This window comes from Sminthopsis crassicaudata, chromosome 1 (assembly GCF_048593235.1).
Source record: "Sminthopsis crassicaudata isolate SCR6 chromosome 1, ASM4859323v1, whole genome shotgun sequence".
NCBI classification, from domain to species: domain Eukaryota; kingdom Metazoa; phylum Chordata; class Mammalia; order Dasyuromorphia; family Dasyuridae; genus Sminthopsis; species Sminthopsis crassicaudata.
Genome location: NC_133617.1, coordinates 200212418 through 200239464, shown reverse-complemented (window position 1 = coordinate 200239464; position 27047 = coordinate 200212418). Strand labels below are relative to the sequence as shown.

General features: G+C 33.9%; 1 long non-coding RNA gene across 1 annotated transcript in view; it reads right to left on the bottom strand.

The window, feature by feature from the left end:
- The window catches only part of LOC141553573 (uncharacterized), a 223788-nt gene extending 203079 nt beyond the window's left edge, over positions 1-20709 (bottom strand). The window contains exon 1 of the long non-coding RNA XR_012485532.1: positions 20662-20709. This is a non-coding gene — a long non-coding RNA (uncharacterized LOC141553573). The remainder of the gene's footprint in view (positions 1-20661) is intronic.
- Positions 20710-27047: the final 6338 nt, after the last annotated feature.

The window sequence follows — 27047 nt, the reverse complement described above, 5'->3', positions numbered from 1 at the left end:
GGTGCTCAGGATTTAGAACAACCAGCAAAGAGCAGAAGACTTTATTCTATATTCTTATTTTCATCATTACTTTTACTAAACTACTTCATCACTAAATGCATCATCAACAATCATCCCCTCTCTGTCTCTTAAAGGCAATGCCAATTACATATGAATTATTCAACCTTTTCCAAGCAGGAATTTTAATTCTTAGAAAAAGGGACTTGTTAATTGACTTAGATTTATCTTCTTTACATATAAAATTGGCTGGTTGAATTACAAATATTGGTCTGCAATAATATGCTGGTTTTTAGCTTTCCTGCAATCTCCTTCATTCAATATGATTGTGCAATCATATCTCATGGTTTACAAATAATTAAGATTAACTCAATTCAATGAGTATTTATTAAATACCTATTATGTACCATATAGAATGAACAAGTAGACAAAAATGAAAGATTTATTTCATTTATTTGCTTATATTCCTTTAGAGGAAACATACATACAGATAAATAAATGCAAACTACATATGAAATTTTAAAATTGGATAAAAATTTCCAAAGTTCCTTTATCTCACTAAAAATACTATTGAATACCAGAGTCTTCAGTAAATGATGTCCTTGTTATATTGGAGAAGAAGTATGCTTTGGTGCATCACACGCACTATGGAACGGACCCAGTTTTGCCCTAAAGTGAAGTTGTTTACTTTTGTCCATCGTTCATTTTTTAAAAAGGACCAATGACATCATTGGGTATTATAGTGGCTTGCACACAAATAGCATTTAAGTGAGACAAAATTGCACAAAGTCATCAACTTCACTCTCTATTACTGAGTCATCAAAATCCAGTGGCAGGATAAAAGTCAAGATAACTGGCAAAGGCCCAGGATGTAGTGGATGATCTTTGTGTCTGTGATGCCTGACCAAGTTCCTCCTTCAATCACTTTCATGGTCATTGGAACAAACTGCTTTCATCCACCCATTCACTAGGTAAAGTGAAGTGTGTCTGAGGTCTATCTGTTACAGCCAGCCACGTGACATACTCACCCTTCAAATCAGTGGGGCTCCAGCCTGGGAGTTCAAGTTTAAAAGTGAAAAAAAAAAAAAGAGTTAAGTCCACAGCACATAGTCTCTTAACTTCTCTCTTCTCCTCTAAGGACAAAGGATAGGAAAGCATTGTTTTCATCTGCATTTTATCTGCATTTTCCTTTTTTCATATTCACTCTGTCCTCTAAAAGTCTCTGTGCTTGGCAATTCAACTGTTACTAAATTTCTATACTTGTTACTGAGTGAATATTGTTCCAAATAGTCCACATGATTGTTAGTCCCCATTTAATCTCTTTCTGGAGTAAAATTATACAATTATTTTCTAGGGTTCAGCTCTATCCCCAAGGACTAAAGATCCTGTTAGTCCTATTTCCCAATAGAGTTGGGAGTCCAGCAAACTAAACACTTGATATAAACTGTGGTTTTCCTCTAGAATTGTGTAAGACTTAAATAAATGAATATATATATATATATATACATATTTATAAACACTTTGTAAATGTCAAAATGCCTTACAAATGCTAATTATTATCAATATTATCATCCTTACTATTACTATTAGCCTACATTTACCAGGCCTCCAGTTGGGTGATGACTTCTTTCCCTGAGCCTTCTACTGCACTCTTGTTGAGCTCAAGTCTTCGTATCTAGAGTAATACAGCAGTATCCTGATAAAAGTTTAACAATCAGGCTTTCCAGAAGAAGAAAAAATGTACAACACGATATACTTTTAAGTTTAATCTTCATTAATATTTCCTAAGTCTAGGTTATAAACAAAACAACAAATCAATCCATAGTTGAGATAATTGCCAATTTCTGAAGTATAAATGCTTACAGTGAAAATTTAACAATCAGCTTTCAATTAGAGCTGACGCCAGCACATTCCTGGTTCTTTTTCTTTTAGCACTAAGGATCTCAGGATTTTGAGCTATATCAAGCCTTACAGATAATTTACTTTAACCCTCTTATTTTATAAGTAAGCAGATTAAGAGCAAAGAAGTGAAGCCATTTGACCAAGCTTACACAGCTGACAATTGTTATAATAAATTTTTAAATTCAGATCTCTTGATTTTTCTGCTATATCATTCTTTAAGGAAAAAAAAAGTGAGCTTGATTTTTGCCTTTGGGAATGGGGTAAATGGATATTTAATAATTTTCCCTGTCTCATTAGATAAACAATAGAAAGGCATTATTGCATGTGTGATTAGATTAGCACAGTGATGTGAAATTAATGTTATTAGTGTTAAAAGTTTCCATGTTTTTATAGTGCTAAGTGAACTAATTGATGCTATCAGATGCACTGTGTTAAAATGACTGAAAGTCATAGATCAATTAGTGGGGAACACCCCTCTCTCTCTCTCTCCTTCCGTCAGTCCCTTCCTTTCCCTTCATCCCTCCTTTTTCCTTTCCCTTTCTCTTCTCTCTTCTCTATTCTCTCTCTCCCCCCTTCCCACCCAAGACAGCACTGGTAAATGAATAAGATGAATTCTGCAATCTATACTTGATTGGCAGAGAAAGAAAACCTCAAGCAAAAATCTGAGTTTGAATACTGATCCCAACACTTACTAGCTGTATTATCCTGAATAAGTAATTTCATATCTCTGATCCTTCATTTTCCTCCCAATCAAATTTTTGGAACCATAAGGGTATCTTGAAACTTCAGAGTATTTCAATTTGTTTTGGTGTAAAATATTCATATAGGGATGGGTAAGTAAAGTTTGGTACAAGGCTAATCTGAATACCAAAATGGAACATAATGGAACATAAATGCAAAAAAGGCTAGAGAATGACAACATCTGGTATTACTACACTAGCATTTTTTGAGTTTGATAACTTACTTTTTTAAATATACATTAATATAACTGAATATTTCAATGTATTTCACCACCACCTGGAGTCTCCCTACCCTTGGTGTTCCAGATATAGATCACTTGTGCTCTGTGTTTGGAAACTACATAGATAAATCTTTATTAAACAGTTCTTAGATCTCTGCTCAGACTAGAAAACCCAAGATCTCTAGTGTCTCCAAGACTGCATATAAATGATTTTCTCTTTCATGGGATTTAAAACAAGGAAGATTTAGTATATCTCTAAAGATATGATCTTGGGGCAGCTAGGTGGTGCAGTGGATAGAGCACCAGCCCTGAATTCAGGAGGACCCGAGTTCAAATTTGGTCTCAGATACTTAACACTTCCTAGCTGTGTGACCCTGGGCAAGTCACTTAACCCCAGCCTCAGGGAATTAAAAAAAAAAAAAAAAAGATATGCTCTCATGATCCTATGACCAGTGAACTAGGATAATTGTAATGAGTCTAGATCAAACCTTGATTCATAGAAAGACTATGGTCAGAAATGACTTTTAGTATTATGGGAAGAAATGTTGTTGATCTTGCACGTTCAAGAACAAAAGCAAAGAGTTATATTAAAAGCTTTTATATCAAATAATGAGAATATTTTACTGCTGATATGAATATCCTATATAGTTGTGGAAATTTTCATGAGTTTTTTATTTATTTAATTTTTTAATTTTTATTTTTTATTTTAATCTCAAGAAGTTGGGATTCATTATTCCTATCCTAAGGCACACTCTCCCAGAATTCATATATTGCTGTAAAAAGAAAGCAAAATTTTGTCAGGAAAACTTTGGTTCAAAGCTATTTACTACCAAAGACCCTCACTAAGTCATTTATGCTCTCTGGATAAATCAATAAAATAATAAGTTTGAACTAAAAATCTTTCCTTCCAGCTCTAAATCCAGCGTAACCAACATTTTCTCTTATCAAATAAGGGAACAAATACTGTTTTGTGATGACTGAAAAAAAGCATAAAACTTTATATTACTTTTCACAAGGAGAAAATGTAACCAGGTCAAAAATGTAGATCTCCCTTACCAGGACCATTCTGTACCAACACAGAATCTTTGAGGAAAAGAAGGTAAATAAGAGTTCTATTTGAAGAGTAATCTATAGACCGTGAGTGAGCTCTACACAAGAGAAGTGTGAATTCAGCAAATTAATTGACCAATTAATTTGATAATTTAATTAATTAAATCTTTTGGTTCAGCCTTTTGGCCCAGATCAAGGGCATTCCTTCACTAGCTCTAGAGATCAGTCCTCATCTTATCTGGCATCTTAAATTAGTAGTCCTTTAGGAAACAGTTTTCATTCTATATCTGTAATGTCAAAGTCTATTCTAATTCACTTCAGAATAAACCCAGATCTGCTCAGTATCAAACCAGATTCACTGTCTTAGGGTTGGCATTGTAGCCTAAGTGAAATCAGTAAAAGCAAGAGAATATTGTGCACAGCAAGAGCAAGATTATGTGATGATCAACTTGGCTCTTTTCAACAATGAGGTGATTCAAAGTTGTATATAGTTTCCTTCTGGAGGTCCCTGTTCGGGCATCAGAATGTGGTGTCAGGACCAGCTCTCTGGAGGATCTCAGGACCAAGCTTGATCTTAGTGGAGGAGTGCAGGAGGCATGATAGCCACCAGGAGGATAGTCAAAGATGAAATGTCTCATTTCCAGGCCTCTCAGCCCTTAAATACCTCAGTGTAATTACATCATTATAGCACACTGAGTATGTGTGAAATAGAGAACTACTACATCACCATGTGTATGTGTAAGTATACAGTATATGTATATGTAAACTAGAGGACCATCATCTCATCAATCACATTGAGTTAACACCCTGCTATAAGTATCTTTGCTTCAAGTATACTTTTATCAGAGTTCCCTGATATCTGTGGTTCTCTACACAAAGTATTTCCAGTAGATTTGTGATGGAAAGAGACATCCAGAGAGAGAACTATGGAGACTGAATGTAGAATGCAGAATGTGGTAAGTATAGCATTTTTACCTTTTTGGTTCTTGTTATTTGCCTGCTTTTTTTTTTCTTTTTTATTTCTCATGTGTTTTTTCTTACCTTTTGATCTGATTTTTCTTGTCCAGGATGAAAAATATTTTAATTTATTTAGAAGAATTGCACATGTGTTATCTATATTGGATTGTTCACTGCCTATGGGAGAGGGATGGGAGGAAAGGAGAGAAAAACTTTTGGAAAACAAGGTTATGCAAAGGTAAATGTTAAAAACTGTCTTTGCTTCATATTTGGAAAAATAAAGAGCTGTTTTTTAAAAAGATATACTCTCTCCAAGCAGTCAGGGAAAGCAGCTCTGAAGAGCGTGACCCCTGGCAGCAAAGAGAAGGGTCAGCTATGGAGGAAGAACCCAGTTCTTGAGAAATGATTTTTCTCCCCATTTAACTGGCTACAAAGTCAGTAATACCACTATTTCCTCAATAGAGAATGGCACATATAGCAGGAATGTGGGAGGGGAGAGGGAACAAGGCAGGAAATAATCTTAAGGAGTGTAACTTTCAGGCAAAGGAGATGAAAAATCTGCTATAGAATGAAGAGAGACTTTGCCTTGTCAGTTGAGAGTAGTAATGAGCACAGGAAACCCAAGCATCCCAGTTGAGTGAAATATTACAGCCAGGAGGAAACAATGTGAAGAAGAAACAAAGTAAGAAGAGAAAGGTCAATGGGGACCTGCAGTGCCACATATGTTCCCAATATGAGTGTATCTCTATTAGTTTATGCATGTGTTCAGTCTTCCTACTGATACTGTGTATATATTTTGGAGAGGGAGGCTCAGGTTTATGAGTGAAATGTTTTATAATAGTAGTTAGCTACTATTCTTATTATGACATCTTAATAATGCCTTTGCTTTGATCAAATTGTGTTTATTGGCTGACTATTAAAGATAAAAATGCACTGGTAAGCTATAGTTTTAGGAGTATAGATCCATAAAATTCCATTATCCTAACATGGCACTAACTCTCATGGAGACCCAATATTCAACGTATTTTATGTTGGGGTATGTTATTGGGGTAGACATAGTTTGGAAACTGCTAAATAAGACACAGTCTGCTAAATAAGAAACTACAAAATATAGCAACTAGTGAAATCAGGAAATGTCTCCTATAAGGGGTGATTCATAGAAGAGCCAGGACACAACTAAGCAGTTTTCTGTACCCCCTCATCCCCAGCATGGCCCTATTTTAAAATGAGGGAACTGAGGCACAGAATGAATAATTATAGAGGGAATGCATGTCCCCAAACATTAAAAATCTCATATAATTCTAATTGATTTTGTAGTTTATGAGTCATAACATCTTAAAAATTAACCTATAGGTAGTATTTTCTTCTCAAATACCCTGAGTATGAAGTTTGGAGAATACCCATAAGTAAACTGAGCATTATATTTTCAGTAGCCTTCATATCTAGTTATGTTCTGACTGGAAAAGGAGAAATTAATAAGAAGAAAGAAGAGAAAGAGAACTCAGTAAAACTCCCTTGTGACATTTCCAAAAGATGCATAAGATTCTGGAAATCAAATTTTATAAAGATAGGGAAAGGGTATTAGTGGGAAGCATTGCATTTTGAAAGTTTATTAGGTCAGGTGTTCAAGATCCATGGGAAAATGTTATAAGTGAAACAGCAGCAAGAAGATTCTACCATTTATAATGCTCTGGAAAGGACAAATCAATTGTTAATTCATTTCTAAATCTTTCCATTGGGTTAAGACCTATCCAATGGGTTTTCCTTAACACTGTTTAATATATTATTTTACTACTATATTTTATCAAAAATATGAGTTTGTGACTTGGGTTTTCAAAATTGCTTTATTTGTAGCTTTTATTGTAGAAGCAGTTTATAGTTTGACTCATTTTCTGTCCATATTTAGTAGTCCATTTTTGTCTTCAAGAAACCACATTTTTTAAAAGTAGGATAACTTCCTTTATTTGAAAAAGTGGACTTTTCATCTTAACACAGAAAACTTCAGTTTTACAGGCAATAATTGGAAAGGGAAGGTAGGGGAACTAGAAATTTATACTCTTGGAATAAGTTAATCTTTTAATTTTATCTTGATCACTAATGTGCTATACAATGGAATTAGCCTGGAAATTGCTGAAGAAAGCAAATTTACTAGTGCCTAAAAACAGCACTCAGTGCTTTGCACTCAAGAGATTGACACAACAAGTTGATCTGTGTCCATGCAATAACATTATCGATTGTGTCTTCCAGAAGCTCCATTGCAAATCAATACAGCAAACCTTAGTAATTTAATTTGATCAACAGATGTATCTGTTTAAAGGATTAATGACAGCATTTTTTCTCCATTGAAAGAATGAACAATTACTTTTTAAGTGGCTAATCTTATTAGCTAATAACAGTAGACTCTCTCACTTTGACAAGTTCCTTGAGTCTTTAAGGAAGAGCACTCACTCAGCCCCCGTGATTAATCTGCAGTATAATAACTCAAGGAATTTAATTTCCATGAGAGAAATCTCAGGTGCAAACCAGTTCCCTAGGATCTTTGGCACAAAAAGAGTTCTATTATGAGATCTATGAATGCAGATTCATTTCTAAATCTTGCAGAAATTTCTATCCTTTTTTGACTCAAAGATGAAAGAAATAACTTTCCTGCCTCATATCTTCATTCCTGCCTCAATGATAATCCTATTCTCATTATCCCCTCCACCCTACCCTAGCAACTTCATGATATTTACTTTTGGGTTAACTACTTGGCCCATCTAAAGAAGAGGAGTTTGTTCCAATGTCTCTTCTCCCTGGAGGGGATCTGCAATGTTCTTCTCTAAAATATAATATTCTATGGGAGCAGATTTCTTTGGGGGGTCTTCTGGAGGCAGCCTTCATTTCAATTTACTGTAATCACCCCAAGTGCAGCCAGGTATTAAAAGTCCAAATTCTTTACTGTCTCTTTCCAAATCTTATCTCCTTCACTTGGGACTCTGCTAGTTTTCTGGAGGCCTTCCGGATCTTGGTTTCAGTGTTCTCCACAGGACAGCCTGCCACCACTTATCTGTCTTCCTTCATTCTCCCAAATGCTATCTCTGGCTTGTGAATCTCCTGAAGTCAATCCTAGTTGAGGTTCCTAGCTTATATATGCTTTCTTAAAGGTGTGAATCTTGTGGAACTGTAGTAAGTACCAAGTACATCTAGAGAACTGTTAAGCACCCTGCTAAACAAGCATTGTCTCTATCAATTCCACTGACTTAGCACCTTGTATACAAGTAATAACTTTTAAAAAGTTATAAAGTAGTTACCCCAACACCATGAAGAAAGAAGTTAACAAGGAGAAGAGCAGAATCTGAGTCTTATCCAAGGACATATAGCACTGAGGATGGGAAATCTAGAGCTTCATTCCAATCCATTCCTATAACTTCTGCTGACCTTCATTCAATGTTTTTAACATTTGCTCCATTTGACATGAACTACTGTGTGCATACTTTTCATTGCCTATCTTTATTTCAAAGTAATCTAAAACAGTGACTCACTGAAGAAAGTTTCTAAGATTGGCAGCAGAGTAGATAGAGGCAGCCAAGAAGACTAGATAGAGCAGGAGTCTTGAATTCAAATTCAGCCTAAAGAGCCTTTGCTAACTGTCATCCTGAATAATTCATTAGACTTTTGTCTGCCTCAGTTTCTTTAGTCGTAAAATGGGGATAAGAATATCACCTATATCACTAAATTGTTGTGAGGATTAAGTAAAATAACCTTTGTAAAGCACTATGTACAGTATCTGACAGATAGTATACTTAATAATTGCTTATTCTGTTGCTTTCCTTTACCAAAAAGTATTAAATAGAGCAATCTACCCGTTTAAGCTTGCACAGAATATAAGGGTAATAGAAAGGCCTTCAAAGTTAGGTAGATAAGTAGGGATTTGGGAGGGTTGAGTTTGAAGTGGTTCAGGGAAGAGCTGGTACAGCTATTACATATGTGATTAAGAAACCATACCTGGTAGGGAGCAAGATTAAACTCAGAATAGCCTCTATGATTGGACTAAGATTCATAGTGGGAAGTTATATGGAGGCTTATGCATCTAGCATCTCCAATTTTATGGGGAATAGTGGGAAAAGTAGGAATAAGCACACAGATTTTATATGAACCACAATTCTAGGCTTTTTTAAGGAAAAAATAATAATAAAACTTTAAAAGCTGAGTCACAGCAAATCAAGACAATAGATTTGACTCCGATAGTATTTCTTTTTTCTTTTTAAATAATCTCTTTAAAAAGATATTGGTTATTTGTTTTTACTTTGTTTCAGTATAAGATAACAAACTTAATAATACACATCATATACATAGTTGATATATATGAAATCCTTTAAGATTTATAGAGTAAGCACATATATATATATATATATATGAATTTCATAATTTCATTTGTTCCTCACAACAACCTTATGAACCAGGAATAATTATTATTAGTATATGTATTTCTACTTTACTAATAAGAAAACTGGGGCTCAGTTGTAAAATGGTTTGCCCAAGGTCATGTGACTATTTAAACATTAGAAGTAGGATTTGAATGCCATTTTCGACTCCAAGTACAGTATTTTGGGCTATCATTAGCTCTCATAATGTATAAGCAGATCAGTTTTGGAGAGAGCAGAAGAGTAAGGAGATAGACACACACAAAATACATATATGTTACATTATATTTATGTATATCCATATACATATATACACAAAAAGGGGAGGCTCTCATACTCAATGACCACATTCTCTACAGAGTTCCCAAAGGTTATCCAATCCTAAGGAAATCTGGTTCACTATTTCATCATTCTAGCTCTGAAATTCAGAAATGAAGTTTCCTTAGTTCTTAAGGGTAGCAGAAATGTGAAATATTCTTTCTTGATAATTTGGTCAAACCTGACATGAAAGAGAAATCAATGGAAGGAAAAACCAATTCATTGCTCACTTATTCTTCTGAGACTAATTTTTCCATCTATAAAGCAGGGATAATAACACTTGATAGGAAGGCAATTTGAACAATGCTGTAGGAGACCAAAAACATTATCACTATTGTTCTGCTAAGTTTTTTCTTATTCTTTTATAGCAGTTTGTGTTGATTTGATTTTTTTTTTCACTTAGAGAAAGAGAGAAAGGAACAACTTCTACAAATCACAAAAGCAGAATCCATTCCTTTAACATTTGCTATTTATGGAATGTAATTATGAACCACATTATCCAGATAGCACAGAACAAATAAGCTGAAAAGGTTGTTTTTTTTTAATCATTATATTCATCACAACATTTTTCCAAAGGAGAAAAAAGTCAATGTCTAAATGTTACTATTGTACAGAGAAAGAAAATGTAGCACTACCAAGTGTCCTTCTCCCTCATTCATTTTGGCATCTTTTCCAGGACTACTTTCTTCATTCAAGGTTTTAAGTGCTATTGTCAGAGACATCCTATAGAGTGCCTGGTTTTCAAATCCTTTCATACCTCTGATTTTAATTTACTCATGCGGGGCGGGGGGATGGGGAGGGAGTGAAGAGGGTTCTTGGTTGATAAAGGCTAAGTGTTTACTCTGAAACATCCTGCCTGCCTATATGTTTTTTTTTTCCTTTATATACTTATTGTTATATCAAAATGAGCCTAAGAAAATAGAGAAGAGAAAGAACAAAGTGTCTAAAGATATTGGATCAATACTTAGCAAAGAAAAAAAAAACACTTCAAGTTGTAGTTCATATAAATACCTCAAAATTGTAGTTCATATAAAACTCTATGGACTCTCCTATTACCACATAAAATGGGGAAAATAGAAGGAAAAGGAACTATATGTGCTTTATTTTTCCTATGGAGCATCCATTTAGCAACCCACTAAGAATTTAAGAATTTCAATTGAGCCTGGTAATCCATAGAATATATTTAGAGGTTAACTTTGCTCCCCATCTCAGAATTCATAAGCTCTACTGCCAAGATCAACCCTTCCAACTTTGAAAAACTCCCAACTTACTAATAAAACGATTTATTCAAGTCTAAACTGTCCTGGGTAACTATTTGCATTTCCCTCCATTCTTCCCATTTGCAGAGGCCTATGTCAGACTATACATTATCAATCAATCAATCTAGGGATTGGACCTATGTCTTCACTGATGTAGCCACATAAGAAAACTCCCTCTATTTATTCAAATAAGCACCATATCTGTGACACAGCTTAAAAGAATTGTCAGTAACCTGCCCAGAGCCACACAGTCAAAAGTGTCAGGGATCACAATTGAATCTAGCTGGTCCTGACTTTGAGCTCAGCTCTATCCACTACATCTGCCTCTGGGTCCATTCCAAATTCATTTCAATTCAACAACAAATCTTTAGTAAGCACTTTACCTATTGTGGGCAACGCTTTGTGTTAGAAAACAGGGGGTAAAGGAAGACAAAAGGAAAATAGGCAAAGGTTTATAGAAATATCTAAAGAAAGAATTGACTACTGGGAATGGGATAAAAGTAAAGTGATGTGAAGAATGGGATCAGGAAAACTTTCATCAGGAAGGTGCCACCTGGACAAACCATAGAGGAAGTCAAAGGGGTTGGAACCAGCTCTAACCAGATTCTCAGAGCCATTATTAATTTTTTAGTAAAACCATTAGTTAATCTTAGAAGTTGCCAAAGAATACAATGGACTTGGCTTACTGTTTTGTTGTTTATCTAGACTTAAGAAAGTGAGAAGATTTTAATAACACATATTACACTTAAAAGTTTATTGATGCTATTTAACCTCTATTGATTACTTGTTGTCTTGGGGAGGGGGAAGGTAAGAGAAAGGGAGAAAATTTTGGAACATATTAGCTTACAAAAATTAATATTGAAAACTATCTTTATCTGTATTTAGAAAATAAAATATTATTGAAAAATTTTTAAGTTTAGTGTTGCATTTTTTTTTCTGAAAAGCTAGTTGTTAAACATTTACTAGCACATCCCTGGAGGAAGATAAACATTTTAGAAGGCAGAGTTAAAAGCAAAGGTGCATCACATACATGGATGATTTATGTGATTGCACAGAGATGAAAGATAGCAGTTTCCAGTTTGGGAAGTCTTAGAATTTGGAACATAAAGCACATAAAGAAGAGTAGTGTAAAATAAGGTAGGACAGAGAGGTTAGATCCAGAGCACGTAGGGCTTTAAAAGTTAGTCTCAGGAATTTATATTTTGCCTTTAGTCAGTAGTGAGTTACTAAAAAAATGAAAATAGGAGTTATATCAATCAATAAAAATGTATTGTGACTATATGCAGGGCACTGTGCTAACCTCTGAATTGTCAGATTTATTCCATTGGTAGCTGTATGGAGATGGAAAACAACAAAAGCAAGGAGATATTAGTTAGAAAGCTATTTAAATAAGCCATACAAGGAGTAATTAGCACCTCTAGCTAGAGTTTGGATGGAAAGAAATGAACAAATGTGAAATATATGAAGAACTGGCAACTCATTGAAGGTGATGAGATGAAAGTTAGAAAAAAAAAAGTCAAAAGGTGTTTTCTGTGTTTGGAATTTGAATGATTAGCAAAGCAGTGCCTTCAGAACTTACCATAATGCCTGACACGTGATGGGCACTTAATCAATGTTTATTAGTTGATTGATAAACTAATCAGGAATATAGAAGTTCAGAAACAGGGTAGGTATAGGAAGAAAGATATTTTCAATTTTGAACATGATAAGGTACCTGCAAGATATTACTAAAACAGATCATGATCATGAAAGAAAGTAAGCCTAGATAACTACATATGGGAATTGTCTACCTAGAGAAAAATCACTGCAAACCCAGAATCACAATCACTGCTCAGAAAATAATATATGCACCAACAGATTTTTATGTTTAATCTAAATTAAAAGGTGATAATTATATCATAAGAATAAAAAAGTTATATCCAAAGGTAACATTTATCAGATATTAGAATTCCCATCTATCATATATTCATTCCCTTGTTCTGTTCCCTAGTTTTCAAGTTTTATCATAAAAATGAGAGAAGAATTACATGAGCATCTTTACTATAACTAAGGAATAGAGTGCTCTCATTGCACTAGTTTACATGCTCAGGGGTTCCAAAGGTAGGGCTGAAAGTGTTTTAAAGACAGATTCAAATCAAAAGACTTCTAGTTTCAAGTCACAACTCTACTCCGTGGCAGCCGTGAAATTTTGGATAAATCCCCAGATTCCTTTCCTACCTCATAAGTATGTCATGAAAATTCAATTCCATTCATATTTATTAAGCATCTACTATGTGAAAGGAACAACGATAATATGGGTGGAAGTGCTTTGAAAGCTATAATGCAAAAAATATCAATTAAACAATGCTGAATGTAATGTTGTAGATAAAGAAGTAATTTGAGAGACAGGAAAATGTGAGTTTAAGTCTGACACATCTCTGACACATAGGGGCTAGGCAATGTATTTAACCTCTCAACATTCTAAGTACCTCTCCAACATGATCAGTTGCAAAGAAGGTCATTGATAGAAGACTTTCCATCTGAGTGTTTCCTATATTAATAGGTCCAGGCCCTATAACAATGAAAAACTGTAAAATCTTTAAAGTTCTAGAGTGAACCTTCCCCTCTCCTATACATATACACACACTCAGTTGTCTCACATATTACCCAAGACACAGCTGATAATTCATTAAATATTTGATAATGGCAATGATACCATGATGTAGATGAGATCTGTGACTAAGATATAATTAGAATATAAGCTTTTAAAAGCAATAGTTGTCTTTGCACACATTTGTAATTGACACAGTACTGTAATTGACACAGTAATTAGCACGTAAGAACTTATATAAAAGCATGATTTATCTATTTATATGATATGGATTCTTAGTAATCCTATTCAAAGATACTAATGAAACATTGCAACACATGAAATAATTGGGCTCTTTTTTTGTGAACTCATAAGCATAACATTTCATAACTTCTCTTTTGTTGTCTAAAACTGTTTTATAAACTTCAGCAGGAGAAAAGAATATCAAACATTTTTGGAATGAATAAAAATTCAGATTTCTGATTTTTTCTTGATCTGTGATCCTTAAAAGTAAAGTTGTTGATTTAAATAAGGTTCTATGGATGTCCATCATTTGGAGAATGGTTGGGTAAATTGTGGTATATGAAGGTTATGGAATATTATTGCTCTGTAAGAAATGACCAGCAGGAGGAATACAGAGAGTCTTGGAGAGACTTAAATCAACTGATGCTGAGTGAAATGAGCAGAACCAGAAGATCACTGTACACTTCAACAACAATACTGTATGAGAATGTATTCTGATGGAAGTGGAAATGTTCAACATAAAGAAGATCCAACTCACTTCCCGTTGATCAATGATGGACAGAAATAACTACACCCAGAGAAGGAACACTGGGAAGCGAATGTAAATTGTTAGCACTACTGTCTATCTACCCAGGTTACTTATACCTTCGGAAGCTAATAATTAATGTGCAACAAGAAAATGGTATTTACACACATATATTGTATCTAGGTTATATTGTAACACATGTAAAATGTATGGGATTACCTGCCATAGGGGGAGGGAGTGGAGGGAGGGAGGGGATAATTTGGAAAAATGAATAAACAAATAAATAAATAAATAAATAAATAAATAAATAAATAAATAAATAAATAAGGTTCTAGAATCAGGGGTTCTCAAACTATGGCTAGCAGGCCCACTGAGGATGTTTTTGGGGCTGGAAGGGTTTTGGCAAACGGGCTGAGGAACGGAGACAGAGTGTGAGCTTTTGTTTTTACTATAGTCTGGCCCTCCAACAGTCTGAGGGACAGTGAACTGGTCCCCTGTTTAAAAAGGACTGTCAGATGTTACATAATGTTATATAATGCATGGATATATGCATATATGTATATTCTCAAAATAACATCTTAAATTACCATGTAGTATAATTTAAAGGACATTAATTACTGAAAGTCTGTTCTCTAAGAAGCTTCCCAATTGAAAAATGTAAAAACAGCAATTCCCCTTAGTACATTTTATAATTTACAAAGTGTTTTCCTCACCATACTTTAAAAGATTATAACTACCCTTTTTTGAATGGGAATCACTTTCCCTTTCTTACATAAACCAATAAACAACCAAGCTATGACTTCTCACTCTTAGAGCATTCTTCAAGGAAAACTACCTAAAAAATGGAAACCTTGGAATCTAACAATTATAAATATTAGATTTAAATGTCTTATCTTCATATTTATTTTACTATATTGTTATTACCTATCATAATTGATGTTAAAAAGTACTCTGATTTGTATAGGAATTAGGGGAAAGTACATGCCCAGGAGACTGACATTGAAAATAAAAATGGCAAAAATGACTGTCTAGTTTGTCATTTTATTTCCTGAACCACCTTATCAGATTTTCTACAACAACTTATCTAAATAAATTCCTGGTGTTGTTTACTAGATCCAAGTAAAATAAGATTTCCACCCCCCCTTTTTACTTTTCTTTTTCCTAATTTCCTTTCTTCCTTCTACTTTTCCTCCTAATTCCTTCCCCAAAAATGGTTAGCTAACATTGTTTTCTGTTAGTACTTTGATTCCATTTGGTAACTCTGGGAGGGTGGGGAGAGCAATTTGAAGGAAAGGCTATGCAAAATGATCTTAGTATAAAAGAAAATTGCATTTTTTAAAATAGATAAATCTTTAGCAATGATATGCAAAATATACCATTAAAATCCTACTAAGCATGTTCTCTGGATACTAGTAAATCCTTGTGTATCTTAAGAAAACTTATACAGTGGTCATAATTAGAAATACAAATAAAGTAAAGAAGCTTTTCCAACTGTTGTAATAATAGATAATCATTATTGTCTATTATTTATTCACAGTAGGCATTTGATGCAATGTAAATGAACCTGATCCCTAACCTCAAGTAACCTTCAATTTCTGGGAAAGTTTATTGTAGTCATAAATAAGGAATAGAAAATTAGGGATTAATTTCACTTCTTCTGTAGAGAAATCAAGAGGTCAGCAGCATCAAATGAATTATTGTAAAAGTAGAAAAAAATTTATTAATGTCAAATAACAAATAAATTCAAATGTTGCTTTCATATGGAGGAAGATGTATAAGAGGTCAAACCTTTTAAAAAGAATGTCCTCCTTCATCTCACATAACATACAAAGCACATTCTTTCAACCCTGGCATTTGCAGGTTGGATCTGCAGAGTGTAGCTGACTATTCTTATCCTCATAATTCTTGGTATAATGCTACAGAAATTTGACTCCTAATACTATCAGTTATGATCCCTCCCTTTCCAAAACAACCCAAATGCCTCTTCCAAAAATAATCACGATATGAACTAGCATCTACAAAGGATATTTACTGAGAATGTATAGCAAGGAGAAAAGTTATAAAATCATTCCCCAAGCAGGTGGTATTCTCTCCTCACTTCATAAACTCAATTTCTGGGAAATATGGACTTGAATTTAATGTATTGATTTAGTAAAGCATAAGTTTGGGGAACATATAAGGACAAAGACCACCTTGCAAATACTAACCCTAGGAGGTGGAGCTAAGATAGCTGAATAAAGGCAAGGATTCAGGAGAGTTCTCCCCCAAACTCCTCCAAATATCTATAAATAATGCCTCTAAACAAATTCCAGACCAGAAGTAGCCACAAAAAGACAGAGTGAAAAATTTTTCCAACTAAGGACAGTTTAGAAGGTTGACAGGAAAGGTGTGTCACACTAGAATGAGAGTGGAACTCAATCCAGCACAAAAATAGCCCCAGGAAACCAGGAGGCCTTAGGAACTACTGAATCAGCAGTAGTAGTGGTAGTTACCATAATTCTCAGGCCACTTATAGCAAGGACAACAAACAATTGGTAAATAAAAGATTATAGGCAGAACTCTGTTTCTTTGCCTATATTGGAATCCTGATAGGAATCTTTGATGGCAGTCCCAGGATAAGGAAAAACACGAGAATATCAGAATTTGCAGCAGAGTGGAGTAAGGACCTCATCATAGTTCCAGAGCAGAAAAGAATGCTTGTAATCACTCACCAACCACAGCACAGGCCTGGAGAGCAATAAATATACCTCTCCTTAGATCATACCACCTTGGAAGAACTGAAAATTTATAGGCCACTAGAAGTAGCTGCAAATATAACTACACAGAGCCCCTAAAGTTTGGGCAGTGCACCTTCCATGCTTGAAGCAGAGACCTACTTTTAAAAAGATTTAAAAGCCAAGTAACAGCCTGATAAAATGAGCAAACAGCAGAAAAGATTCTGTCCATAGAAAGGTAGTATGGTGACAAGAAAGATAAAAATACACATGCAGAAAATAAGAAAGTCAAACCTCATATATCCAAAGCCTACAAGAAAAAAGAGGAATTTGTCTCAGGCCATAAAAGATCTCAAAAAGGATTTTGGAAATCAAGTAAGAGAGATAGAAAAACATTGGGAAGAAAAATGAAAATGATGCAAAAAAAATCATGAAGGAAGCACAAAAAAATCCTGATGAAAACTTTCTTCAAAAATCCACTTGGCCAAATGGTAAAGGAGGTCCAATGAGGAGAATCCCTTAAAAAGTAAAACTGGCAAAATGGAAAAAGAGGTACACAAAAATATCACTAAAGAAAAAATTTCTTAGAGAATAGAATTGGCCAAATGGAAACAAATCCACTGAAGAAGACAATTAGTTTAAAAGTAGAATTGAAGAGGTATAAAAGGAAGTACCAAAAGTTCAGTGAAGAACATGGTTTCTTAAAAATTAGAATAGAGCTTATGGAAGCTAATGACTTTATGAGAAATAAAGAAACAACAAAGCAAAACCAAAATAAAATAAGAAAAATAGAAGACAGTGTGAAATATCTCTTTGGCAAAACAAATTACCTGGAAAGTAGATGCAAAAGAGAGAATTTTAAAACTATTGGACTACCTGAAAGTCATGTAGAAAAAAAGATTCTAGACATTATCTTTCAAGAAATTCTCAAGGAAAACTAGTCTGATATTCTAATATTAAAGAGTAAAACAGAAACTGAAAGAATACACCAATCATGTCTTACAAGAGATATCAAAATGAAAACTCTCAGGAATATTATAGCCAAATTCCAGAGTGCTCAGGTCAAGAAGAAAATATTGCAAGCAGTCAGAAAGAAACAATTCAAGTACTGCAGAGCCACAGTCAGTATAAAACAAAATTTAACAGCTTCTACATTAAAGGATTAGAGTGCTTGGAATATGATATTATAACAGATGGCAAAGGAACTATGATTACAACCAAAAATCATCTGCCCACCTAAATTGAGTATAATGGATATTCAATGAGATAAAAGACTTTCAAGTATTCTTGATGAAAAGAAGAGGTGAATAGAAAATTTGACTTTCAAATACAAGACTTTAAAGAAACATATAAAGGTAAAGAGGAAAGGAAAATAATAAGAAATTTAATAAGATTAAATTGTTTATATTCCTATTTAGGAGGATGTATTCATTACACATATGAACTTTCTCATTATTAGGGCAATTTGAAGGAGCATTTATAGACAGAGGACACACGTGTTATTTTATATGAAGGAATGATATAAAAATATAAAATTAAGGGGTAGGAGAGGAATGGACTCAGAAAAAGGGAAAGTGACCAGGTATACACTTAAAAAGGGCAAGAAAAAGCTTTTACAATAGAGGGGAAGAGGAAGAAGTAAGCAGGAATGAGTGAACCTTACCCTCATCAGAATTGGCAAAGACAGAATAACATATACATTCAATTTGGTAATAGAAATCTTTCTTACTCTAAAGGATAGTAGGGGGAGAAGATAATAAAAGGGAAAAGAGTGATAGAAAGGGCATATTGAGGTAAAGGACAGTCAAAATCAAAACATTTTTGAAATGGAACAGGATTAAAGGGGGAAAGAGAATAGAATAAACAGGGGAAAGAATATAATTAGCAAGAATAATGGTGAGGAAAAATGAAGCAAGTAGCTCTGAAAAAAAGTTTTAATTTTTCAAACATATAGAGAATTGAGTCAAATTTATAAAAATAAAATCCATCCAAAAATTAATAAGTGGTCAAAAGACATGAACTGGTTTTGGATGAAATAATCATAATTATCTGCAGCTATATGAAAAAATGCTTTAATACACTATTGATTGGAGAAATGCAAATTAAAATAATTCTGAGATACTATTTCATAGGTATTAGATGAGTAATAGGACAGAAAAAAATGGCAAATATTGGAGGGGAAATGGGAAAAAAGGTCCATTGATGCATCCTTGGTAGAGTTGGGGAATAATTCAACTATTCCATAGATCAATGTGGAACTACACTCAAAAGGTTATAAAACCACATATATATCCTTTGACTTAGCAATACCACTACGAGGTTTATATTCCAAAAGAGATTTTTAAAAAACAAAACAAAACAAAATGAACTTATATGTACAAAAATATGTATAGAAACTTTTTTCCCCTGGTGGTGAAGAATTGGAAATGGGAAGTGATGCCCATCAATTGGGGAATTGGAGTGTGGGTGAACAAATTGTGGTATGTTATTATGATGAAATACTATTGTGACATAATAAATTATGAATAGAATTCTCTCAGAAAAACCTGAAAAGACTTCCACGACCTGATATAAAGTGAAACATATCATATACAAAGTAATAGGAACGAGTTAGCTATTCTCAGCAATGCAATGATCCAAAAAATACTGAAGAATATGATAAAAAATGTTGTCTAAAGATAAAGAATTGATGGTGCCTGAATACAGATTGAAGCATACTATTTTTACTTTATTTTTTCTTGATATTTGGGTGTTTATGTTTTATCTGTTGTTTTTTTTTAAATTCACAACATGACTAGTAAGGGAAATTTTGCATTACTACATATGTGTAATCTATATCTAATTACTTGCATTTTCAGTGGGGGAAAAGGAGTGGGGAAAGAGGAAGGGAGAAAAATCTGGAACTCATGAATTTTAAAAATGAATGTTAAATTTGTTTTTACATATAATTGAAGAGAATGAAGCATAATACTCAATTTAAAAATTTTAAATAGCCATAGCTTTGATACTATAGCATATATGAGTCCTTTGTTGATATCCAGTTACTAGTTCTTTTTCCAGTACAAATCATTTTGTTGATTTCTGTACATGGTATATCCAATCAGTAGAAAATATCTATGAGTCCATGATACCTATGATTATATCTTCTGTTCCTCAATATAAATGGTATAATTCAATCAGTTCTAAATAGATTAGATGAAATGTATTGTTATTTCTATTTTGAAATATTGTGCTTGGATATCTTGAAGCAAATTCTGAAAGTGAAAACCATAATCTGTCCACATCTTCTCATCTTTTGTGACTATTGGATTTATCCTACCACAATCCTCCATGAGGATATGTTAAACCATGTTAGCTTTCTGCTTCTCATACTATTATATGGATATTGTAAATAAAGCACTAGACCTCGAATCAGGAAGGCCTGAGCTCAAAAACAGCCATAGAGACTTACTAGCTATGTGATCTTGAACAAATCATTTGTCTCTTTCATTTTCCTCATCTGATAAATCGAGATCATAACAGCACCTATTTTTTATTATTATGAGAGTAAAATAAAATAATATTTATAAAGCTCTTCATTAACCTTATAAATGTATATGTGTGTATATATATGTAAATATATGTGTTTATATATACATTTGTGTATATATATATATATACACACACACATATATAACTATAGATCTATTGCACAGCAGTATATTACATATTTATATATAATTTATAAGTAGATAGCTGTATTTAAAAAGTTACATTGCTTACCAGAACAAATCAGCTTCTAACCTGTGGGTGGCTGAAGCCAAACAGAGCAAGACAGAGACAGGAGAGTCAGGAATCAAACAGAAGTTTAATTTCAAAGTGAGGGAAATGGCTTATAAGCAAGGACATATGTGTCAGGGCCTGCCTCTAGTAAGAAGACCAGAGGCAATGTGGGGAGATCATAATACTTATGCCAATAGCTACACAGTGAGCTAAGACCTGACAATGAAGAGTAACAGCAACAATGAGACAGGTTGGATTTATAACAGGGCTTCATGACCAGAACCAGCATATTTATCTGAGCTCAGAGAACAGCTGGTGCTGGTCAAAGCAATACAATAATTATGTGATTTTGCCAGAGGGTAAGATCATTGAGAGGCTGAATGAAGAGGATTGTTATTATGTCAATCTCAGGGCACAGCCTGCTTGCTGGGTCCTAGCTTTGGAAAACAGGGTATTTCCTAATATTATGGCAATATAATATCATACAGATATATGATAGCCATATAAATAGCTAGCTGTTAGTAATTAATACCTGCAGGTGCGTTAGAGAGTTTTTAGCACTTAACATAATACCTGTCCCATAGGCACTTAATGTTTGTTGATTGTATTTGTTACACTTGTGACTTATGTTTGCATCTTATACCCCTATTTAATCATAAGCCCAGTGAGGGCAAGAGCTTTTATATATGTAAATTAGGTCTAGCTTTAACTCTTTTTTAGAAAGTGCATCTGAATTCTAAACTCTTTGAGGATGCCATGGTGTGGTAGAAAGAACAACACTTTTGCAATCTCAGGGACTAGGTTTGGTCTAAGATCTACCACTCTGTACCTGAGAATTTTCTGAATTTCAGTTTCCTCCCCCACAAAATGGAGGTTATAATAATTATATTTGTATGGCCTAATTAAAGTGCTTTTCAACCCTAAAGTGCTATAGAAATGCAATTTCTTATTATTTAGGCAGAAGTGTTGAGAATCAGTGTGAAGATTGTTCAATCGTAAAATGAAACTTTGTGTAACAAAGTGATTTCAATCAATCTTCATCATACTAAATGCATGGCCTCTATTCTGTTGGAACAGAGGTGAAGTCCCCACTCTAAATAATGTTATAGCTGGATGTTTAAGTCTGAACGGCATTTTCATGCATCTCTTAGCCAATGATTGAAATACCATTTTCAACCAAGTCATAAGAAACTATATTTTGGTTTGCTATAGAGAATTTTATATTTTTCCTTTAAAAAAATTGTCCTATATTTATCCAGGTCACCAAGGAATAGCTAACCTCATCTTGGACTATCTGGCATATACAGTTTAGCTCACTGACCTTGACACACTGCTATATACCCCATCTACCTAATGAAAGAAACACATGCTTCAATTTGTGTTCTGTTTCAAGGAGAGTGAGTGTCCAACCTAGCTGACCCATCTGGTTTCCCTGAATCAGCAGTCAGAGGCAAAGTGGAAAGCACATTAGAGTTGATGGACAGAGTCATCTGAGATGTGCAATTCTGTGCTAATGAAAGAAACTTCACTAAAGAGCCCCCTCCAATCCCAAAGCTAAAAATCAAAAGACCATGAGTCTATTATCATCTACCCCTGAGAGTTTCTGACTGTTCCTGATTGTAAAATCATTTTATAGGTTTCTTTTCACATATTCAAAGAATTTGGACTTTGAGTCCTGACTGCCTTCCAAATTCCAAGATGAGTCAAACATATATAAGAAAAAATTGGTCTGAAACAAAACATTATTCACAGTGAAGAACAAGGAGGGAAGGGCTTTTCCAATCTCTTAAGTGATGAACAAAGAAGTCTTTGCTTGAATATTTACAATGATGGGGATCTTACTATCTTTTAAAAAAAAAAAAAGTCACTTACTCCATTTTCAGACAACTCTAATTGTTACACTTCTCAAAACTAAATTTCATTTAAAAAGAGAAACAAACGTTCATTCCATAAATAATGGCATTCTAATTGTCTCCTTCCCTTCCAGGCTTTTTTCTTTCCAATTCATCCTATAAAATGAGGTAATAATGCCTCACAAAATTGTGGTGAGAATAAAATTAGATAATGTGTGGGTTGAATGCTTTCCAGATTATAAAACAGTATCTAAATAACAGGGGTTTTTTTTGGTCATTTTCCCACAAATACAAAGGTGGACCAAAACTTGTAATTCTTGAATAACATCATTTAAACCAGAGTAATCAGATGTATTTCATATTCCATTTAAAAATGTAAAGGGCAGGAACTTTGGAGAAACATACTTAAGGCTCAGTATGATTGATTTAGTCCTACAACAAGTGTGAACTCATGGAATTGATAAGACAATGGCTATTTAGTTTTACATGTACTTAGTACTTAATATAGTTCTACAATATTGGCACCAATTTTATAAGATTGACACCTATGATGATGTAATTATAATAGAATATATAAGAGCCAACAAGGACTGGACAAAAGTCATTCCATCTTCATCAGCCTGTGGTGGCTCTCCTGCATTTCCTCCACTGAAACTAAGACCCATTCTGGAGGGCCTCCAGAAAGCTAGCTGTCTCCCAGGTGAAGGATTCAGACTGTGAAGGAGGCAATAAAGATTTTTGGACTTTATCCCTGACTATTCTCCTGGTAGTTATTCTGCTAAAACAAAGGCTGATCCCAAGACTTCTAGAAAGCTATAGACAGAACATTACAGAAAAAATATGAAGTACATTTCAAAAAAAAAAAAAAAATACACTCATCCAGGGTCTAGGTACCTTTTTCCAGCAACCTTGTAATTCTACCACAGAAACTTCAGTATCACTGTCTGGTTCAAAACTTTTGACTTTGCAAATACCCATTTTGATCAGATTTCTTATCCTATAGCTTAAAATTACCTAAAGCTTAAGTTTTAATAGCTTAAAATTGAACTGACACTTTAGGGCCATCCTGTTAAAATATACATACAGAATAAATTCAAATAAATAAACATAATTAAATTTAACTATAAATTTCATGAAGATAGGTATCATGTCTTATTCTAAGTCTTTTATACTATTACCACATAGTAAAGCACTCTATGCCAAGTAAAAACTTAACATTCTTTGAATTTGGATAGGGTAGGAACGTTCAAAGGAGGAAAATGACAATTGGTAATAATAGTGGTCATGTTCTCTAAGAGTTAAGGATGAATAAAATATATTCTTTAGCTTTGCCCTTCAAAAAGACTTTTTAAAATCCATCAACAAAATAAAAGTGATCTAAAACAAAGAGCTTGTAGAAATAATGATCGACTCATTACATCCCTTTAGGTGTCCTTAATGAGGAAATTTCTCTAAAGGACCCCTTTTATCAATTGTTTTGCATAGTTTGAAATACAAAAGCAAGGATTTTATAAAATGAGGTACTTCTGAATTCAAAATAGACTTTCATCTATGTGGGAGATGGAGAAAAAGAAAATCCATAATGACCCCCTTAGATGAAAAAAGCAAAATAGTAACCCTAATTCAGGCAAATGTTACTTTTGGTTGGTTGGGAAGCCTGAGTTTACAAACAAGGCAGAAAACAGTTCAAACCTTATAGTTATGCTTCAATGACAGCTTATTTCCTATAAACTCTCAGATACCAAGGGAGGGTAAAATAAATCAAGGTACAGATCAATAATGGAGTTCTAAAATGATTCTGGAAGCACGATTTTTAAGGCAGTGGTGATAATTGTCATTGTGAGTCAATAATATCTACTGAGTACCCAACTACTCTGTGAAAAATACTTTATTAGGCATAAGGATGGAATAATCCTATTGGGAATACATGGTTCCCTCTTTCCCCTAGGATAACATTTAAATTCCTCTATTTAGCATTAAGTGCCCTACACAATTTAGCTTCCCTCTATTAATTATTTGCTATTTTTCCTGTATATAACTTGCTTTATATTTGTTTGTTTGCATGCTCTCTCCCCCAGTAGATTGTAAGCTCCTTAAGAGTAAAAGCTATTTTTGCTTCCTTGTGTATTCCCAGAGCTTAACACAGTTTCTGGCATGTAGTAAGTGTTTAGTAAATGTTGATTGATTGATTATATAACATTTTAAAGTTTGCAAAATACTTCACAAATATTATTTCATTTTATCTTCACAACTGTTTGAGTTAGATATTATCATCATCATCTCCATTTTATAGGTGAGGGAATTAAGACAGTTTAAGTCATTTGCTCAAGTTACAGAGATTTAAACTAAAGTTTTCCTGACCCCAAATTATATCCATTGTACCTCTGTGACAATAGGCAAGGCACAAACTCCCTGAGCCTCCCTTTACTCATATAGAAAATGAAAGTGTTGGACTAGACAGCCCAAAATTATACATGAAGTACTATCAAGATAATAAAAGTAAAGCACTTTGCAAAGCTTATTGTGTTATTTAAATAAAAGCTAAACTTATAGTTATTGTACCTGGTCTCAGGGTTCGGCTCAGGTATTATCTCCTTTGTAAAGCTTTTTTTGAATCTTCCCCTCTCAGTTATTAATATTCTCTCTCCTCAAATTATCTCCTATTTATATACCTGTCTATGTTGAAAAAAATCAAATTGATATTGTCTCCATTTTTGTAATTGATTCTATTTTGTATCACTGACATTTTGCATTACTAAGTTACATTTTCTTGTCTTTGAGTTAAGTTCAGAAGTTCATAGGTTCAGAAGTTCAGTCTTCACCTCTGAGTTAAGTTTAAAGGTTCAGTTTCCATATAAGCCACTTTAATTAAAAGAAACCTGTTATCTCTATACCACTAGTTCTCCTTGACAACTAGAGGAAATCTGTTATCTTCCATTAATTATTCTTGCAGGTGCACTAAATCAATCAGAATTTCCTAGTGACAAGAGAAAAGGAGGGGTTGCTAGCCCAGCATTCGTGATTTCCATTCAATCATAGTGTCCCTTATGCATATATTGCTATAGATTTTGCAATTAATCATATTATTTTCCCCATCTCTTTTTGTTTTGTTTTTAGGGTTTTTTTTGGATGCTCCTCTTTTTTGTCTGTAAAAATCCTTCATTCAAGGACTTTGGCTTGCTGAGAAGCTGAAGAATTCACTTCTAGCTTTGCCAATAAATTGAATGTGCTCAGAACTTGGATGTGATATGCAGCTCCTTCCCCTCCCGACGCAAATTCCAGGTCCTTGAGAATAAAAGCTATTTTCTTTTTAGATTTCTATCCCCAGTGCCTAATAAGAGTGTCTGGAAAACACTAATGTTTTTTGAATTAACCTGTTATAACAACACAGGAAAAGACCCTGGTGTTAGGAAAGACTGGAAGCAAAAGGAAAAGGGGATGGCAGAGAATGAAATGGATAGGTTGTGTCATGTAAACAAGTATGAACTTGACAGACTTTGAGAAATAATGGAGGACAGGAGATCTTCTATTTCCATGGGGTCAGGAAGAGTCGAACATAACAGAATAACTGAACACCAATAAAAACAATACAAATTCTCATGCTTTTTTTTTTTTTTAACTACATGTGGACAAATCAATTTTTCAGTATACTGAAAATGTGGGTACTTCCCCCAAGCATTCTACATTGTCTGGCAAGCTAAAGAAAATACTCCCAGATTTTTGGCCAACTAGGAAGTAAACTCCATTATCCTTTCCACAGAGAATTTCACTGACCTTCAACCTCTTTATATTCCAACTTCATTTATACTGGATCTGTTCAGTCACAGGATCTAAGACTGGAAAAAGCCTAAAAGTAATCCACTCCAGTGATATCAAGTGATATTGATTTAGAAAAACACAAGTTAAAATTATTGATGTTCTATTGTATTTTTATTTTAAATATATTTTACAATAAATTTTTCATCTGGTTCTGGACTGCTCTAGTGAGTTTTGTGGGGTACATGTCACTAACTTTCTAGTCCAAATTTCTTATTTAAAAGATAAGTGACTTAAGACTTGGAAAAGCAAAAATGGTTTGCCTGAAGTTGCACAATTATTAAGTAGCAGAGCTGACATTCGAACTCAGTTCCTGTGATTCCAAGTTCAATGTTCTTCCATTGTTCCACATTCAATAGTTCAGTTTCTTCAGTAATATATTATCTCAGTAAACAATGGCATTAGAATTCAGTTTTTGTGATTCCAATTTCAATGTTCTTCCATTGTCCCATATTCATATATATTTCTTCAGTAATAAATTATCTCAACAAACATTAGACAAGTTAATATCAATAAGTAAAGTCTCATAATCAAAAAGAATCTATCAGTGAGATACAACCTGCTGATAGGAGCTTTACCAGGCTTTCTAAGACTGGTCTTCCCTTGTTGTATCTGTGCATTCTGAGTCAGAGAGGAATATGTAGCTTAATGGATAGACGGGCAGTGTTGGACATGAAGTGGGGTAAAATGTAAATTTGATTCCTGCCTCAGACACTT